Genomic DNA, 21251 nt, shown 5'->3' on the forward strand with positions numbered 1-21251 from the left:
TATTTCACACAGGTGTGACTGGTAGATGACAAGAAGTGTTACGTGAAATCTCTAAGCGGGCATGGGGGAAAGAAACCTGTTTCTTTAATAACAGATACCTTTCCTCTTGGCCTGTGGTTTTCAAAGGGTGGTACCCAGACTAGTAGCAGCAGCTTCCCCTGAGAACATACTAGAATACAAAGTATCTCACCTCTCTCCAGACCCTCCGAATCGGAAACTCTGGGTGTGTGGAGTCTATTTTAACAAGCCCTCCAGGTGATGTCGGTTCACATTCAAGTTTGAGAACCGCCGTGCTAAACTCATTCCAAGGCTGTAGACGGTCATCTTTGGGCTTGGTGAAGGGTGGGTGGCAGGGACAACGTGCTGCGGAGCCCATCCACCTCTACTCCTCGCCTCTCCCAGCACCTGCAACTTCTTCACTTTCTACCAGAACCCCGGTTCTTGGCCTCGCGTCCCCTCCCTGAAAGCTGCGGCCAAAACCCGGCAAGTGGATTCTGAGAGTGCGGGCCGGGAAGCCGGCCGCGCATGCGCAGAGGGGCGAGCGCAGCAACTAGGCGGGCGCGGAGAGAGAGCCGCAGAGTCGACCTGCGGGCGCTGGGATCCCCAGCCGGAGCTGCAGTACGATCGCAGCAGGTACCAGGCGCGGGGATGCGGGAGTGGGGCCCGAAAGGAAGGCAGGACCGACAGAGGAAAAGCAAAGCGTGCCTTCCTCGGGGCCGTCTCGGAGCTCCTCGCTGCCTGCGTCTCCCGCCGTGCGGTGCGGCGCCGGCCGCTCTCCGGGCGTGCTCTGCCCACTTGGGGCAGCAAGAAGTGCCCGCAGGTGTTAGATCGTGTATTTACAGTGTTTAAAAGTGTGCATGAGAAGTGCGTTATGATTCTCCGCATAAAGTAAGGCGTTTAATTAAGTTTTCTGTTTTAAACTTTAGGTGCCTGCTCCCGGGACTTTCTGGATCAGTCTCTTTCGTTTGAATTCTGTGACTGATTTATTTGCCTTTGGCCTTTTGGTGCATAGGATCAATAGGGCTAGAATGAAATTGCATCCGTGCTTTCTGGGTTTGGTGTCTTTCCTGGAGCATGGGGGCCTCTGGATGCGGCATAAGAAATGTCAGTTTTCAGCGATTTTCAGTGCCAAAAACTTTTCTACTTTCAGCTGCATTTTAAAGTGCAGACTTTGCAAAATCACACCCCCTTTACCTTCAACATTACTTTTTTTAAATATATATAATCTTCATTTGGTACTATTAAAGGAGTTCTCATCTTTCATCCGTTGTTTCTCCTGTCACATTTTATGGCTTCTATGATTATATATTTTACCTCTGGGCTGCGGTGTTGGATACACTTGTAGGAGGTTAAAGCTGTGCTGCACAAATTTCTTGGGGAACCTTGTGAGCCATAAGCACAATTTCAGGACAGAAGGCAAACTGAACACCGTTTAGATGTCAGGAAGAAAGCAAATGCCTTTGCATCTCCCTCTCCCTTGGAATTAGCTCTTCTTTAAACTGAATTCTGTAGTGAAATTCTATAGTAAAGTTAACTTTGTGATGTGTGAGGTACCCACAGAGTACAAAAAAGAAAATTCAAGTTCAGGAAGAGAAACCTGGAGAAAGGGGATATTTCTCCTCCTACTTTCCCCCATGATGAATGTTTTAATGGCAGAAATAATATACAGTTGGTCCAGTTTTGGTCTGCAGGGGCCTTCGAGGTCAGCCAGTTCAACTGCTTCAGTTTACAAACGAGAAAACTGAGCCCAGTGAGGTTAGATGACTTGCTGTGGTCACCCAAGCCCCTCACTGGCAAAGCTGGGCCTGGGAACCAGGTTTTCTGATTTCAGGGATCTTTTTACTCTCCCTGCTGAAACTTCTCATCCTTTGAACAGGTTAGTAAACTCCTTTCCACCTTTTTATGTAGTCTGGTTGGAGCAGAAAACTAGCTGTTTCTAGTACTTAGCTTGCTGGTACCTTGTAAACTCCTTTCAGGAAGCGTCCTGTCACTCAAGCCCCACCTGCCAATTTGCTGGTCTTGAAACCAAACTGTCCTTCTTCCTTGTCCTGGAATGCTTGCTTGCCTTCCTCCCTGCTGCCCGTGCTGCAAGGTGTTTCTCAGCTGTGACCTCTTCCTGGAAGCCTTCCTGGATTGCTGCAGCTGTAAGTGGTTTCTCCCTCTTTATTTTTATTTATTTATTTATTTTTGCGGTACTGGGGATCGACCTCAGGGCCTTGTGCTTATGAGGCAAGCACTCTACCAGCTGAGCTATCTCCCCAGCCCCTCTCCCTCTTTAGAACCCTATAGTATTTGTCACTGTTGTCTGTATGGCTGATAATCCCCACTGTGGATGGTGTTATGAATTATATTTTAATATGCATCCTCGTTCTCTGACCAGGAAGTTGTTAGGTTGTGTGAACTCTTGAAGGTTAAAGCCCATGACTTAAACATCCCACCAAGCCCTAAGTACAGAGTATATTCTCAGCCACTGTTTGTAGGAAGGAGAATGAAGTGCCCATGGTTTTCTAAAGGATTTGATGTGGGTGTTCTGACACACAGGGGAGGCCACCTCAGAGGGGTAGCAAGACAGATGGAGTCAAACCCGTCAGATAGCGTGATTCTTATATTTTGTTAAGAAGTTCTGGAGACGAGGGTAGAAATACAATGGTGAACAGTTGTTCAGAGCTTGAATTAAGCATGTGACTTGTTAATGCAGAGTGGAGAGCACAGATTTAAGAACTGATGTACAGGGCTGGGCATGGGGGCCCACACCTGTCATCCCAAGACCGCTGGAGGCTGAGGCAAGAGAAGTTCAAGTCTGAGGCCATCCTTAGCAACTTAGCGAGACCCTATCTAAAATAAAATAAAAAGGGCTGAAGATGTAGCTCAATGGTTCAATCCCTAGTATAAAAAAAAAAAAAAGTAAAAAAGTAAAGAAAGAAGATTTGGTGAAAGACTATATTCAAAGGAGGAAAGATGTGTTGAAAATTATTTTAGTTGCAAGTTTGGAGTGTTATTAATGGACTTATAATAATCTTTTTATTTTATTAGCACCTCTGATTGGGACATCTCTTCTGCCTCTTATGGTTGTCCTTGTAATGGTCTTTTTCCCTTTCTAGAGGATGATACTTATACTGTGATCCTCAGAATGTTGGGCACATTGCTTTGCAGTATTAGAACTCAATAATCATTGCATGAATAAATAAGTCAGTGTATTTTGGCACAAGCCCGGTGAACAGTCAGGATCTTAGAGCTGGTAGGTAGCACTTTATCTGAACCGTCCCCTCTCTGAATAGAGGGGGAACTGAGGTATACTTAACTGAGCTTGTTAGTAGCATAGCCAGAGGTCTGTTCAACTTTCTTCTTTACTAGGCCCCAACTTCTTTCCTTAACCCTTATTTGTCCAGGTTATTGACGCTAAAATTAATTTGAGTTGGTGACTAGATAGTCCAGGTTGCAAGATGTTCTGTGTATCAAAACCCCTCAGAAATCAAAAGGAGGACATTTGGTGGCTGATGGGAGAATGTCTGTATCATATCATTGGAAGAGATGACACACAAGGGGACTGGCCCATTCCAAACTGAGTATACAGTGTGGGGGTGGTCGGGCTGGGTACCTGGGAGTCTGCACAAGGGGATGTTGAGGAAGAGTCTGGAAGGTCATTGGTAGCTTAGCTTGTCAGAGGCAGAAGACAAATAGGTTGGCCCAAAGTTCGTAGACTGAGAGTATATACAGGACATTCTACACTGTCCGGAGGTGATGAGCTGTGGTCTTGGGGAGCGTGGCACTGCAGGGTGGTGCTTGTGGCCCAGGAATGGGATCGGGGAGACAGAGGAAGGGAATTGTGATCAGACTGTACCTGGAAAAACAGAAGGCAGTGCTTCTGAACCCCAAATCCCAGTTCAAGAGGTGCTTTGGGATATTTGTTTGCTTGGAACAGATGTTGCAAATAGCTGTTTTGCAAATCAAAACACCCTTTCCACTGAGCTGCAGGCAGCTGGGGATGCGGGGGAGCTGTCCTGTGTTCCTTTCCATTGAAATTCGCAGGGATCGATTGCCTTCTTCATTTTTGGTAGGCAATGATGTCTATTTTTGTAAAAGTGTCAAGGAGAGAGCAGTTGAGGGGACAGTCTGAAAGCACTTGAAATGGTTAGCAGGGGAAGGAAGGGTTGGCCTAGTTAAAAAGGGATTATCTTTTAAATTTTTTTTATCATTACATTAGTGAAAACTGATTAGACAAATGCAAAATCAGGCAGTATGTTGAAATTAATTTTCCATATACTTCAAAAATGCCCAAATATTACATCCTAAAGTTTAGGATGGCCACAGGTATGTGGACTATATCATGTAACTTTCTCAAGATAATAGTAACATTGTATTGGTAACTGGTTTTATAAAATACTTTCCATGGACCCAACATTATATTAAATATTTTACAAGCAATATGTCGTTTAATCTTTACAAACCATCCTTTGAAATAGGCGCAATTATTACTCTCTTTTTATGGATGAGAAAACTGAAGCTTAGATAAAGTCACCTGTCTGAGTTCACCCTGTTGACATGTGGCTGAGCTGAGATTTGACCCCAGGCCTATCTGACTGCAGGCACTGAGAGCTCAAATAATCAAATATCCTTGTCTGTGGTTACTCTAACACAAGCTTAGAATGGCCACAAGTTTTAGCAGGTGAAACTTCTAACATTCTGTGAGCCAGAATTTAATCCAAGAAACAGAAGAACAGTGAGGAATATCTTTCTGACATTTCATTCCATTTAGTCTTTATCTGCTTTTCCTTTGAAGCATTCCTGGAGATGGAGACACCAGTTTTTTCTTTGACACCCCATTGAAACACTTTCTGATTTGTCTCTACTCTCATTTGGGGTGGAGCTGGGGGTGGTATGGGGTGAGCTGGTGGTGATCCATGGGGTGTCTCTGGAATTGGGGGTGGGGAATTCACCTTGTGTAGGAGCCTAGGAACTCTTCGAGATTGTAAGGATTCTTCCCCTAGGGTGTTAGAATTCACTGCTGGAAGCTCCAGGAATATCTGTGGGTCCTGACCCAGGTCTCAGGCCCTTGAACTCTGGTCATAAACCCCCAGGGAGAATCCTTAAAATTAGAGTTCTGAAGTCAGTGTGGACTAGTTGAAGGTGGGCATGGGTATCTCAGGGAAGGCGCCCGGTCAGAGACAAATATTTAGAGGCCCTACTGCCAGGCCCCAGACTTGACCATGGAAATGAGCCAAGAGAAATTGTGCTCCTCTTCCTCCTCCTGGTGAACCTAGCTACATGGGGAGCTTACCCTCTCCTGGAAGTCTCAAAATGGAACCCTGGTGAGAGGTTCTTGCCTCCTGGCTGCCTGAGCTGCTTCCATTTCCTGGTTCTGCTTCCCCCCCCTTACCCCTCCCTAGTGGATCTGTGTATTCCCAGAGCCTGTGCCCCGGATATAAAAGGAGGGGCCAGGTGCTGTGGCCTCCACCCTTCACCTATCTCAGTATCCCCAAACTCATCACATCATCCAGTTCCCATGCATCATTTTATGCTGGGTGATGATAAAAAGCAGGAAGGAAGAGAAAGAGGCCTTTGTGCTGCACACAGGTTTATTGGTTATAAAATGGTTATACAGTTTTGATTGCTGGGAACTTTGCTATTATATAAGGTCACATGAGATGTGAGGCTGTGTCAACTTTGGTCATCTGATTTCTTTTCAGGACTACTATGTGTGACCCTGCGCATTGGCCATTTTTTTGTGAGACTCACGCAGCATTGTTTCTGTTAAAGCAAGGTGCTCTTCAGTAGTACTGTGGACACAGAAGGGGCCAAGGTTGAGAGATGACTAGGAGAGTTTTTCTCTTATTTAAAATATTTATTGTATCAGAAAATATTTTCTAGAGGAGCTAGAAATACCTTTGTTCATAAAGTCCAGTTGGGAAGGAGACTTTAAACTTTATAACAAGCTAAGCTTTTATGATTTTTTTTTGAGCAACTCATAGTTATAAAACCACAAGAATCTTTGGAAGATAACTGAGGGCACATGGGCCTGTCTCCAGTGGATACAAGCTGACACATGAGAAACTATCTCTTTTGATATTAGTGTGGGTAGATGCCTTGGTAAGATAGAAGAAGGTGTGCCTGTGGGCTTCTCCATTATAAAAGCTGAGGATTGGGGGTGTGGTTGACTCAAAATACTGGAAGAAAACAGATTATTGAGAAGCACAATATTTTGTTGAAAGATCCGGTTCCAGGAAATAACATGCTTTTAAAATGTATTTGTAAAAGCTGACAAAACCTCCTTCAACTTTTTGGAGAACCAGGAAATGAGATTTCAGCACTGCCGCCGAAATAGAACTTGGATTAGATTTGGGTTTAAGATATCTGCTTACATGCAGAAAGAGCAGGCACGTCATGGACCAACACCTGCTGGTCTCAATCTTTCCTCTACTGTGAATGCTCGTGAGGGGCCTTCTGCAGACCACCATGAGTCAGTTTATACCTACCATGATTGTAAACTCTGAGTGACTGCATGACAGTTTGTGGCCTAACATTGAGGCCGATCAAGCAATTTGAATGCTTTTGATAGAAACTACAGACTACGTTCACACCTTTCCATAACTAGTACTCAGAATCTAGATTAAATTATTAAAATGAAAGTTCATTTATGACTCATGTATGGTGAATGATCGATGACCTGGGTAGACTTTTCATTTCATTTTGCAGTCTTCAGTACCATCTTTTATGGCTATATTGATTTCTTTTTTCCACATTTTTTGTCCTTGATGATAAATATATAAGTACTGTCTACTGTTTATAGATAAAAATCAATGCAAACTACAATTTTGAGGTTTGATAAGTGAGTCTCTACTGAGGGTGTAATGCTACTCATCAATAATTTGGTGGAAAGACAATATCAAGTTAGTATATAATTGAACCTTTAGTCTGATATCAAGTTAGTGTTTATAACCTTTGTGAACAAAACAAACTCTCAAAGACTTCTGCATTCTTTCACTGAACAGCTCTCACAGAATTCTCTTCTGATGACAGTTTTCTCTTCTCTCTCTCTCTCCTCAGGTTTAGTTCACTGGGACACACTTTTGGTCCAGACAGTGTTTTCAAGAGTGGCCCAGTTCTTAGAGTTTTAGGTATTATTAGGTCAGTGAGGTGCCAGCTGTGACATGAGCTCACAAAAACCCAGTGATGTTTTTTAGCAAAAGTTGTCATACAAATGAATTAATTTTGGAAAGACAACAATAGCAATTTGCTTGACTTTTCTTTTTTTTAAATCCTCAAACAGCCAGGTTATGCCCAGGAATTACCATCAGGGGAACAAGATTATTTGAAAAGTCAAATGTGGATGGGAAGGACGGTGGAATGAGACAGACACTATTACCCTGTATGCATGTATGAATACACTGCTGGTGTGACTCGGCACCATGTACCGAATGAGAAGATATGTTCCATTTGTGTGCAGTGTATCAAAATGCATTCTACTGTCGTATAACCAATTAGAACAAATTTTTTAAAATGAGCCTAAGGCAATTGACAGCTTAGATACCAGAAATCATTGACCTCTGACTGCAGCCATGGATGGGAAGTCAAAGTCTGAGATTGTTTTTGACCCCTTCTGTTCAGTGGTGGGTTTGATGATTAAACAAGACAGTAAATGTAAAAGCAATTAGTAAACTGTAAGACAGAGAAGGTAGAGTGTGTATAGATAATTAAAATAGTTTTCTGACCTTGCTGCCTTTATTGATAAGTGACCTGGACTTCAAGAATGACTTGCCCGTTCAAGGTTACCAACCATAGAAGTGGCAGAGACTGAACTCATATCTGTGTCTTCTGATTTCAGCATTTGAAAAAATTTCAGGGCTTAGCATTGGGAGCAGTGATAGGCAGGGCACATATAGGGTCTCTGACTCATGAAACTTTAATGGAACTCTTAGTGCTTTTCCAATCTATTCTCTTCTTCTTCTGACCAGAGAAAAGAATTTCTCTGTGAAATTTGAATATGATTTTTTAAAAATCCTGGATGCATTTTGTGGGTAAACCTCAACTCTGTAAGTGATTTCTCTGTTGCCAGAGGTGCCTTTAATAACTGTCCCCTAAACTTAGGACCTCACCAACAGTGTATGGAGACAGGATTTGCATGCCCTAGCATCCTTGTCAATCAAAAGTTTCTTGTAGAAGATAAAAGGAGCTGGGCTGGGGTCAGGGCTATGAGTGAGACATGGTCCTTGCACTAGAGTTCTCAGTCAGAGGAAGGAGGCAAGGCACAGGGACAACTGCCTGTGATGTGTGAGCAGTGGGGTGAAGCTCAGAGGGACCCCAAATAGAGTGCAGTTAATTCTGTTCAGTGATTAAAGAAGGCTTCAAGATGGAGGTGACTTCTGTGCTGAACCTTGAAAGGGAAGCATAAATAAAGCATTCCATGGAGAAAAGGACAGCAGGGGGAAAGCATGGTGACAGAAAGAACCGACCCTACAGGAAGCTACAGGTGCTTCCGACCCTGCAGAAAGCTATAGGTACTTCCGCGTGCTCTAAGATGGAAGGGTGCGTAGGGGTTACCTGGAGAGCCTGTGACAAACAGGTTGCTGGGTCCAAACTCCAGTTTCTAATCCTCCCCCTCCTTTTGCAGTACTGGGTGTCTGCAAGGGACCGACATCCCCCAGCCTCTTGTATTTTCAACACAGGGTCTTGTTAAGTCGCCCAACTTGCCTCTAACTGGAGATCTTCCTGCCTCAGCCTCCTGAGTAGCTGAGATTACAGGTGTATACCATGTACCAGCTCAGAGTTTCTATGCTTTAGGTCTGAGATAGGTTTGAAGAACGTACATTTTAACACATTCCCAGGTCATGCTGAGTCTGATGGTCAGTTTTCTCAAGAAACCAACCCTTTTCTTGTAGGAAGCAGAACTGCCAACATCAGCCAGATGTTAGGAATTGACGCAAACCAAGCATAAATGAGTATTATGTTCAAGGGATATGCATTTGGATTTAATTTTGTTATTCTAGATTAATATTGAGCTTCATTCAATAAATATTTTTGAAACAGACATAAACTCTGAGCTAAGGAGTAGGACTCACACAACTACAGGAAATACTTTTTCTGCCCCCAGAGTATCCGTAGTCTCGTAGGAGGCTACGGAACACGGACACTGATGCTAATTGCTGTTAGAATAGATGGAAATGAAATAGGATAGGACTGAAATGGAAAGCTCACTTTCTATGGTAACAGTATGGCAGGGCAGAGTTGAGGGGATGCTGATTTTATGATGTCCTTTGATGTTTTTATGCATCTTTGTAAAGCATCCGAAATGAGGGAGCATATGTGTAGATTAAAAGAAAAAAAAAAAAAAGGCAGAGGGGCATTTGAATTAGGCATTAAAGGGTGGGCAGATGCTTACTGGGTAGAGTTTGGTCTGTTGCTATAAAAAATAAGAGGTTAGGTACTTTATGAAGAAGAGAGGCTCATTTGGCTCACAGTTTTAGAGGCTGAAAGTCCAAGATCAGGCAGCTCTGGTACAGGCCCCCTTGGCTGTATCACAACATGGCGGGAAACACCTGTCATGGCAGAAGGGGCCAAGCACATAGGGTGGCCTGTCTTCCTAAACCGACTCAGGAGAACAAACCTACTCCATGAGACCACCATTAATCCTTTCTGGGGTAGTTTTCTCCTTATCTGATTTCCTTGAACTCGGCCCCACCTCTTTAAGTTTCCACTACTTCAACACTGTCATTCTGGGGACCAGTCTTCCAGCCTTTGAGGAACACACTCAAATCATATTAGAAACCGAGCAGGGTCTAATAAGAGAATTCCAGACAAAGGGGCAATGGATCCTCTGGTGGTAGGAGAGCAGGTTTGTCCAGTGGTGAGAACTCTGGTTCATTTGGAAAATATAGGAAGGTGCAATTGGAAAGATATATTAGGGCTGGATTGTGGACCATCTTAGAGGAGGAGGTTGTGGGTTTTGGACTTTATTCAATAGGTAGTATTGAGTTATAGGCTTATCTCAGGCTTACCCTGACTATTGGTCCCTCTGAAAACACTGAGGAGGAGGTAACCTGATCCTTACAATGTACTGAACTATAGTTGATACCTTTTTTTTTGGGTGCTGGGGGTTGAACCCAGGGCCTTGTGCTTACAAGGCAAGCACTCTACCCACTGAGCTATCTCCCCAGCCCCCAATACCATCTTGAAAAGACATCTAAAATGCTTTTTTTTTTTCTGGCTCAGATTTTAATATGTGTATATCAAGCATCTTCCAGGCTTGGGAAAAGTAATTATTATTGGTAATAAGTAATTATTTGTCTTTCAACACTATGTGAAATATAAAAAGGACAACCAATTGCAATTTCCAAGAGACAAATTATAGAGACAAAAATAAATAAATTGGACTGGGGTTGTGGCTGAGTGGTAGACCACTTACCTACCATGTGTGAGACACTGGGTTTGATCCTCAGCACCATATTAAAATAATAAAATAAAGGTATTTAAAAATAAACAAATAAATCACTGGGGCTAGTGATTATAGTACTTGTTCTGGGGGGTTCTGGAAGACAAGGACATTTAAAAGTTAAAACAAAGGATATAAATATGGGTCCCAAGCAGTTGCTCTCAAGCTGACTTCAAGTGCTAAGGATTCCATGGTGAAAAGTAAGGGTGGGGGCTGGGGTATGGCTCAGTGGTAGAGCACTTGCCTAGCATGTGTGAGGCACCAGGTTCGATCCTCAGCATCCAAATAAGTAAATGCATAAAATAAAGGTCTATCAACATTTTTAAAAAATTTAAAAACAAGTAAGGGTGAAGGTTGGGGCTATAGCTCAGTGGTAGAGCACTTGCCTAGCATGTGCGAGGCACTGGGTTCCATCCTCAGAACCACATAAAAATAAACAAATAAAATAAAGGCATGCTGTCCCTCTACAACTACAAAAATAAAAAAATAAATAAGGGTGAATGGCAGTGTGGTGTCTCTTCAGAATTGCTTTAATTATAAATTTCTTACTGGAAGAGCTAGTCTCTGGGGAGTAGAGGGCCGTAAGACCAGGGCAGTCCTTTCCATTCATCTCGTTTGGGCCATGTCCACAGAAAGGAAAGGCATCTGTGTCTCACTGGAGATTTTGGGAATCAACCCCTAAAAAGTATCTTGTTCTGAGGAGCTACAATGTGGTAAGGAAGAAGGTAGATTTGTGTCAGCAGTGGTCACCTTGGTACTCCTATGTGCTGGTGACTAACAGAAGAGACAACTGGTGAGTATCTGGGACCCAGGTGACTGACTCACCTTTCTTACCCAAGTCCACAGCCGAGAGGTTCTTTGGGTAGGAGAATCTTGAAGTCATTCAGCTTATCTGAACCTTGCCTTTTTTTTTTTTTTTCTCCCTTCTGCTTAGTTATGGATTCAATAAATATGTAAAATAAAAAGATACCATGCATATTTCAAGTCTAAATCTATATTAACGTTTATTTATTAAGTCCTGTGGCCACATTGGGTGTGAGCATTGGCCTGTGTATCTTTTTCATTTTGTGCCCCATTGCCTGATATATAGTAGGCTCCCAATAAGTTGTTGAATGGAGGAAAGAAATGAATTAATGTGCAGGTGACTCTACGCTTACTGGCTCTCTCACTGTGCCGTATCCTAGTACATTGTAGCTTCTTGCTTAAATGACTTTAGGTCCATGACGCCTTATTTTTAGACTGTACTACTAACCCCCTTATCTGTGGTTTTGTTTTCTGTGGTTTCAGTTACTGGTGTCAGCTGTGGTCCAAAAATATGAAATAGAAAATTCCAGAAATGAGTTGTAAGTTTTAAATTGCATGCTATTCTGAGGGTTACTTAAACTCAAGTCCTGCAATCCCTCGACAGTCAGTCTGGTCACTAAGATGACTCCTAAGTGAGTAATGGGTGGGTAGCGTCTTCAGCGTGGATATTTTGGACAAATGGATGATTCCACCTCCTGAGATGGAGCTGAGTGGTGCAGGATCTCATCCTGCTCCCCAGAATAGCTTCTGGGGTATCAGTGGAGAAGGTCAGAAGGAGCCCAACGCTACATCAGAATGCTTATGTCCTTCACCTTGCTTCCCCTCCTCACATAGGCATTATACCAGCCCACATTATCTCAGGAAGGGTGAGCACCATGCACTGAGATATTCTGAGAAAGACAAAAACCATATTCACATAACTTTTATTATAAGATACTGTTATTCTATTGCTCTTTGTATATCTCTTACCAATTTATGTTAACTTGTAAGTTAAGCAATTTATAATAAGCTTTTATCATAGGTACGTATACATAAGAAAAATTCCATAGTTGTTTTTTTTTTTTTTTTTTAAATACATGGATTCAGGTATCCTGGGGACCCTGGGACATACACTCCACAGATAAGGGGGGACGACTGTACTATTATTCCTATATCTGTGTTTTATTGACAGACAACCTTGATACTATAGACTTGTTTAAGCATTAATAGATAACTTGAATTTAAAATATTAAGGACTGTTGTAGTTTTGTATGTATTCTGAACTAGTTCTAGTAATGAATAAAATAATATATAAAATAATGCTTTACCTGGAGATAATGCAACCCTAAAATAAACTGACAAATATAAATCAAGGTCATATTCCTTTTGAAGTATCTTTTATTGTTTTAATAGTAGTCAGATAAGAAGTGAGAGCTGAGCACAGTGGTGTGCACCTGTAGTCCAGCTGTTTGGGAGACCAAAACTGGAAGATTCCATCCCAGGATTGCAGAAGTTCCAAACTAACTGGGCAACAGAGACCCCATCTCAGGGGGAAAATAAAAAGAAAGGAAAAAGAGAAGTCAGGTATGAAGGTTCATGCCTTTAATCCCAGCTATTTGGGAGGCTGAGGCAGGAGGATTGCAAGTTTGAAGCCAGCCTGGACAACTGAGTGAGACCCTGTCTCAAAATAAAATTTCAAAAAGGTCTGGGGATGTAGCTCAGAGGTAGAAGACTTGCCTAATATGTTTGATGCCCTAGGTTCAATCCCCAGTACTGGTCAAAGAAAAAAGTAGGAGAGTAGCTTACAGAGATGCTCAAAGAAATGTTTATTAGCATACTAAAGTGCCAGAAGTTTGGATAGATGTTTTTCTTACAGTTAAAAGACAAGAGGATGAAAAGTTACTTATCCTACCTGAGGTTTTATAGTTTCTCTAATGTTAATGGTAGTTCAGGTCTTAATCATGATGTAAGACTTGATTAGCGTAGGAAAACTTCATCACTTTTATCTTGAACAAAGTAGTTTTATTTTTGCAACGATCATAGTTCCTGTTAATATGCTTTTGGAATGTGGAGCATGACAAAGATTAAACTTTCTACATATTTTGCAGAGTTATATTCTTCCTATATGATATGTACTGTGCTATGGAAGACTAAGTCTTAATTGAAATGTTTCTGCAGGGTTAGTTTTAGATTGCTCATGTGATGAGGACAATAAACCCAGAGGAAGTGACTGCATTTTGAAGCAGTGTACAAAGGGGAACATAACACCTATTTTTTCAGGTTAATTTCTTATTAAATATCAATGGATATTTTCTGTATCCTATTTCACATCTTGGGCACTCTTAAGGGAGGACTTGTTATACATGTTGCTCATTTAAAGAGGATACTAAGATTAATTCAAAACCTCTGTTTGCACAGGTTATGTTTTATTCCATTCAGAGGCACGTAGTAAAGTGTTACAAAATTAAACAACTTTTTAGGGAAATTGTTTCATATTAACCAAACATTTTAAAATCTTGGCCTTAAATAGGATTAAATGGTGTTTTTGGTGCACATGATATTGTTTTAAAAATAATAGCTTTATTGACAATTCCAAGAAACCGAAGGCTGAATATTCTCTCTGATATGTGGATGCTAACACACAGTGGGGGGTGGGGAAGAATAGAGGTTCTTTGGATTAGACAAAATGGAATGAGGGGAATGGTGGAGGGATGGGAATAGGAAAGATCGTAGAATGAATCGGACATAACTTTCCTGTGTTCATATATGAATACACGACCAGTGTAAATCCACATCTTGTATAACCACAAGAATGGGAAGTTATACTCTATGTATGTATAAGATGTCAACATACTCTTCTGTCATGTATATCTGAAAAGAAGAAATAAAATTTTTTTAAAAAACTTTATTGAACTATAATACCATACAATTCATCTATTTGAAGTATATAACTAATTTTATAAAATTTTTTATCACCTTGTATTCATTAGCACTTCTTATTTCCTACCATCTCTTCCCACCCCTGTCCTAGGCAATGATAATGCTACTTTGTCTTTTAGATCTGCCTATTACTGAAATTTCACATAAATGTAATATGTGGAATTTTGTGATTGGCTTAATTAACTGTGTCTTCAAGGATTATCCATGTTGTAGCATATATTAATACTTCTTTTTATGGCTAGGAGTAATATTCTATTGTGTGGATATACCCACATTAAAAATATATATATATATATTCAGTCATCAATTGATAGACATTGGGTTTTTTCCTTTATGTTGGCTTTTTATGAATGCTGCTTCTATGGGCATTTATGAATTAATCTTTGGGGGGCACTTGTTTTCATTTCTCTTGGGCATATATAGTAGCTACAGTGGAATAACTGAGCCACCTGATAGCTCCACATTTCAAGGAGCTAGTGACTACATCATTTTATATTCCTACCAGCAAAGTATGAAGGTTCCTATTTATCTATATCGTCACCAGTACTTACTGCTTGTCCTTAATTATGACCATCATGGTGGGTGTGAGGTGGTAACTCATTGTGACATTTAGAAAAATTAGTAGTAGTAGACTATGTTTTTGGACCACTTTGACGTGAGAAATTCAGGAGATAGTGCAGAATGTTTGCACATGCCTCACACTGATGTACATTTTAGCCTGTTGTTAACATCTCACCATGATATGATATGTCTGGCATGATGCCTTTGTTATAATTAGTGAGATAACTATTGTACATTATTATTAAAGTTTTTTACTGGGTTCATATTTCATATTCAGTTTACTTTTTACCTAAAGTTCTTTTTGTGTTACAGGAGTCTATCCAGAATATGATGTTACATTTACCTGTGTCTCCTTAGACACTGCTTGGGTGTGACAGGTTCTCAGACTTTCCTTGTATTTTGACGATCCTGAGAATTTTGAGGAAGAGTGGTCAGGTACATCATAGGATGCGTGTCTGTTGGAATTTGTTCGATGCACACAAAAAAATTTTCTTTAATGAATGACTTGTGGTGATACTGGTTTTTAGTATCAAAGCAACTTTAGAATTTCAACAGGTACAGCCAGAATTGGAAATCAGCAGAATGTGGTTGGTAGAAAATTCTTGAGAATTTGAAAAATTCAGTTGCCTCAGGAAGAAGAGCAAAAATTTAACTGTAGATGTATTTTCCCAGCAAGGCTTGATCACATCGGAAGATGAGAAGATTATATTTTTGTGACTCTCATTAGATAGCATGTAATCTAATAGTAATCTAAAGGTATATTTTTCACTGCTTTCAATGTTAACATAGTCTTTTTTTTTTTTTTGCATGAAATTCAGATTGACTTTTAGAGAATTCCACAGCATCATGGGAGCAAGTCTCCAATTTGGAGGGAGAATATCCACCTTCATCAATGCTAATCTTCCTCACATACCTTGCCAAGGTGGAAGGAATGGAGGTTCAGACAGGCTGTGATACTTGGCCGACTAACATTGTTGTCAGTAGTGGATCTTGAGATTTTTACCCAGGGCAATAGAGGGTTATATTTTGCTGCCTGCAAGACTCTGGAATTTCCAGTGATTTTAAATCAGGAATGTATGAGGGACCCAGGCTTGAGTCCTTATCTTCCTGGATATTTTTTACTGCCAGCCAGAGGAGATTGCATCTCCCTGTTGGTGGCCCCATGGTAATCAGTGTGTCCAATGAACAGAATACTTGCTGACTGCTAACAAAGGAGAACTTTACCTGGGGCCCTACACCATCATGTCTGACTGTGGAACAGTACCTCCTGCCACAGCGTCTCCTGAAAATGAAAGCCCAGTGTCAATGAGCAGGAAAGGAGCCATGTGGGAGAACAGCATATTCAGTGACAGTTCTTCTGTCCTCTATGATTCCACTGCTCATGTAGATCTCAGTCGACTCTCCAGGTTTTTTTTTTTTTTTTAATTTAATTTTTTTTAATGCATTCATAGCATGGCGGATTTGGTTTTAAATACTTATTTTTGAATAGGAGTAGGTGTGGTAATAGTCTGTGAATGAACTTCAGCTAATGAAGTTGCATAGATAACTGTCACAGGAAGATTTGGCAAATTTCTTTGCAGCTATGTCTTGTGAGTTGCCCAAACTGATTGATCACAGACTTACAGAAGATTTCTTTCTGTATTATCAGCATATTGGACTTTCTATATTAGTTGGAATCGACCAGTCTGTACTAAAATCTCCATTGATTACTTGCTCGCATTAATGTCAGTGTGCACAAACTGTTCTCCAGGGCAGCTGTTCTACCTGCTGTGACAGATCAGGCTGCTGTGATTTGTGTGCGTGTGATTTTTCCGTCCTAATTGGGGGCTTCCAAATGGTCACAGTGGGGGAGGGGAGCTGGAGGATCACATACGAGCTCTGAACCAGTTTGTCTTAGTCTCTTCTCCCAGTCCATTGGGCAGAACTAATCACTTGACCCTGTTTAATGTGAAGGGGCCGAAAGTGAATGGGGAGCACGTGGACATTCAATGAACATAAATGCCTTTTGTGCCATTTTTAAAATAAAAGAATTTGTTAAATTGCAAACAACAAAAAAAGTTCTTCAGTAAAGATAGAAAAGTGATAGCGATAATTACTTGATAGTAAATTACAAGTGAATTTTGCCATAAGCTAATACAATTTGTAATAATGTATGTACGACTCATTCAGCAACTTGATTTCTGTTTGTGAATATGGCTACATTTTCCAAGGGAAAAACAATGAGGTTTACTTCTTGTAATTCTTCAGGTGAAGGTGCTGATGATCAAAGCTTGTATTTAGTATCTTCTGTGTGCCAGGTTCTTTGAAGTGTTTTACATGAATTAAGTTATTTAAGTTGGGCACTGCAATTTCATTTCAATGCTAAATATTCTCCAATTCTGTCCACTTGCCTTGTTTGAAGTAGTACTTAGATTAGACCCAATACCATGCGGATAGCTCCTCTATAGAAACCAGAAACTAGCTTGTCACTGTATTACCTTGAAAATAAGGCTCACTAGTTGAATGTGACACTCCTGGAGGTCATATAGCTAGCACACAGTACCGTGAGACCTAATATTTACTGTGATGTGGATGCATAATTGTGTATGTATATATATGGAAGCATTTGAAAACTTTATAAACTTTTTAGTAGCCATATCTAAGAGTAAGATGTGGTAAAAGGCAATAGAGGGTTTTTTAAATATAATTTTTTTCTATGTTAATTCTCCTCTGTTATTTTGTGATGCTAACTTTTTTTTTAAAAAATATACTACTGATAGGGGCTGGGGCAGTAGCTCAGTGGTAGAGCACTTGCCTAGCATGTATGTAGGCACCGATCCTACAGATAAAAATAAATAAAGGCATTGTGTCCATTTACAACTAAAAACATATTTCGAAAAATATACTACCGATGAAGCCTGCTCTCCTCTGCTAGTTTGTCCTTATGATCTACCTTTTCCCTACTTTTTCCTTGTGACCTAACATTCCACCATTAGAATTATAGGTCAACAAAGGTCCTGGCTGGATGGTGCCAACTGGGGCAGGCCTCTCTTCTGTCTTCAAAAAGGCTGTGTGTTCTTTGAGAACAGTTACCTTTCCCACGTTTGAGGAGCCCCACCGCAGGTTCTTCGTGTTGACACCGAATGTGTTCTTCAGATATTTACTCAATACAGTTTTAGGCCAGGCACAGAGCGAGGCCCTTGCAGTCTTCTGAGAGCTCCCAGTCTAGACCAGGGTTTGGTGATTTCCCCCCCACCCCCCAAAAGGTCAGATAATAAATACTTTCAGCTTTGTGGATGTATGATCTGTCTCCCTTCCTAATGCTGTTTGTGTAGCATGAAAACAGCCTTTGACAATATGTAACCAAATGGGTGTGACTGTGTTCCAATAAACTTTATTTATGGGCCCTGAAATTTTAATTGCTTGTAATATTCATGTCATGAACTATTATTATTTTGTTTTTCTCCAACCTTTTAGAAATGTAAAAAAAATATTCTTAGGGAGCTGGGTTGTGGCTCAGTGGTGGAGCACTTACCTAGCATGTGTGAGGCACTGAGTTAGATTCTCAGCACGACATATAAATAAAGCCCATCAACATCTAAAAATACATTTTCAAAATTATTCTTAGTTCACAAGTTGTATGCAAACCGGCAGTTGGCCAGTCGTGTGAGTTTGTGACCCTCTGGCTTAGAACCAACTCCATGTGGTGTTATTCTCACAAATAGTGAACTGCATCAATGATTACTTATTCAGTCCCATTATTTAAATATAATTAACTTCATTCAGCTCTTTATTCAATAAACAGCTATCCCACCAATTATTGTAAAAGAGATTCTCTTCCCCTACCTATGTAAAATATCTATACATATGCACACACATACACAAATATATCATTTTTTAAAAATATTTTTAGTTGTAGATGGACACAATACCTTTATTTTTATGTGGTGCTGAGGATTGAACTCAGCACCTCACACATGCTAGGCAAGTGCTCTACCACTGAACCATAATCCCAACCCCACAAATGTATTGTTTTTGTAGTTTTTTTTTTTATTCTTAGTTCAATTTTGGTTGATCATCTGGATCCAGAAATTTGTCCATTTCTTTTGGGTTTTCCAATTTATTTATTTATTTATAATGGTTGAACAAAATACAGATTTATTTTTATTACATAAAAAAGGGTGAAGATAGACAGTTTAGGGCTGGTACAGTATCTCCATAATGTCATTAGGTGACAGTGAGCCATCTCTCCCCCTCTCCCCCTCTCCCCCTCCCCTCCTCCCTCCCTCCCTGCCTCCCTCTCTCTTACCCCCTCTTTCTCTCCCCCTCTATCCCTTTCTCTCACTCCCTCCTTCTCTCCCTCTATCCCCTTCCCCCCTCTTTTTTTTCTAATTTATTGGTGCTTAGTTTCAGAAATACTCTAACAATTCTTTGAATTTCAGAAATATCTGTTGTAATGTCTCCTTTTTCATCTCTAATTGGATCTTCTCTCTTTTTTGCCTTTAATTGGATCTTTCTCTCTTTTGTTGTTTTAGATATCTGTTAAATCCGTTTGTTCTAAATTGTAGTTTAATTCTGTTGTTACTTTGAATTTTTTTTGTGGGGGGTTCTGGATGATCTGTGCAGTGTATTGAAGTCACACTCTTATTGTATTGGGGCCCGTCTCCTTTTATGTCTGGTAGTGTTTGTTTTATAAAACTGGGTGCTCTGATATTTTGGTGCACATGTATTTATGATTGTTATATTTTCTTGGTGAATCATTGCCTTAATAAGTAGTCACCTTCTTTGTCTCTTCTGATTTTTGGCTGAAAGTCTATTTTGTCAGATATAAGTATGGCTATTCTTATTTGCTTTGGGGCTCCATTTGCTTGGAATATAATTTTCTATTCTTTTACTTTCAGTCTTTCTTTGCAGGTGAGGTGAATTTCTTGTAAGCAATATATTGTTGGATATTGTTTTTTTTTTTCATTCAACCAGTCTGTGTCTTTTAATTGGAGAATTAATACCACTTACATTTAGGGTTATTTTTGAAAGGTGGATAGTTGTTTCTCTCATTTTGTTGATTTTTGGGGGGTTGTTTTGAATATTCTATGTTCACTTCTTGTTTATTTTAGACATTTGATGGTTTACTATATTTGTAATGTTTGATATTTCCTATATCTAACTTTAATTTACTTTTTTCCATGCTCTGGTGATTGTTAGTCTTTCTTCCATGCTGAAAGTGATTTTGGCCAAATTGTTGTATTTTGTGCATGTATACATAAGGAACAACAAATCCCAGCATATACAACTGTAATATACCAATAAAAAATGTGTGTGGGGGGGAAATCCTTTCTTCTTCTTCTGGGCGTAGAATTCCCTTAACTATCTTCTTAATGCTGGTTTAGTGGTCATGAATTCCTTAAGTTTGTGCTTATCTTGAAAGGTCTTTATTTCTTCCTCAATTCTGAAGGATAAATTTGTTGGGTGGTATCATTATCATCATCATCATCATCACCATCATCACCTTGGTTAGCAGTTATTCTTTTTGAGGACTTGAAATTTCTCATACCATGTGCTCTTGACTGTTAGAGTTTCTGCTGAGAAATATGTAATTTTGATAGGTTTGCCTTTAAATGTGACTTGGCGTGTCTTGCAGCTTTTAATATTCTTTCTTTGTTCTGTACTTTTGGCAATTTAACCATGGTGTAATGTGGAGAGGTTCCTTTCTGGTCATGGCTTTTTGGGATTCTAAATAACTCCTATGCCTGGTTGCCCATGTCTTTCCCAAGATGTGGGAAACTTTTCTGCTTTCTTTCACTGGATAGGTTTTCTTGGCCCTTGGTGGAGCTGCTCTCCTTATATGCTGATTATTCAGATGTTTGGTCTTTTAATGGTGTTCAAGAGATCTTGTATGGTCTCCTCATTCTTTCTTTCTTTTATTTTCCCTTTCTTGCTGTCTGAATATACTATTTTGGCAGAGTTTTCCTCAAACTCACAGTATTGTTTCTTCTGCTTGATGTAGATTCTTGTTGAGGCTTTTAGTTGAGTTTTTTTTTTTTTTTTTTAATCTTTTTACTTTGAAGATTTCTATGTTGTTCTTTCTCAATCCCTCTCTCTCTCTCTATGGAGTTGCTCATTTGTATCCCGCATTGTCTTCCTTAATTGTTTTAACTCTTTATTTGTATTTTCTTGGGTTTCAAGGAGCTTTTACAAATAAGTCCTTTGAATTATTTTTGTCTGGAATTTCATACACTTCAGTATCTTTGGCATCTATTATGAACTTTGGGAGTTCTTTCTTAAATGTCTTTTGTTTTTATGTTGAGATTTGGGCAACTATTGGATGAATCTGTCTTCCACTTTTATATGGAAGCCTTACTAAGTAACTTTCTCTTGATGATTTGTGGTTGGGTTATGGTTTGTTGTACAGTATCGAGTCTTAATTCATATTTGACTTGGTGTAGTTTCCTTGTGACTTCTTTAGCTGTGATGAGTGGGTTTTGACACAATGTGTACCACGTTGGAATCTAAGCGACTCATTTTCTCTGTCGTTGTCACAAGAGTGGGGTCCTTCTGAAAGTTT

At 40.1% G+C, this 21251-nt stretch overlaps 1 protein-coding gene across 3 annotated transcripts in view; it reads left to right on the top strand.

Annotated features, from left to right (window-relative positions):
• Nucleotides 1-507: 507 nt before the first annotated feature.
• The window catches only part of PLS1 (plastin 1), a 114484-nt gene continuing 93740 nt past the window's right edge, over nucleotides 508-21251 (top strand). For 2 of the 3 annotated variants that reach the window (XM_079101087.1, XM_079101089.1), the window contains exon 1: nucleotides 508-633. The gene's annotated coding sequence lies outside the window, so the exon portion shown is untranslated. Of the gene's footprint in view, nucleotides 634-1976; nucleotides 2145-21251 lie in introns of all 3 variants that reach the window. The other variant, XM_079101088.1, reaches the window with a different exon arrangement.

The sequence above is a fragment of the Sciurus vulgaris genome (genome assembly GCF_902686455.1).
Source record: "Sciurus vulgaris genome assembly, chromosome: 10".
In the NCBI taxonomy this organism is placed as follows: Eukaryota; Metazoa; Chordata; class Mammalia; order Rodentia; family Sciuridae; genus Sciurus; species Sciurus vulgaris.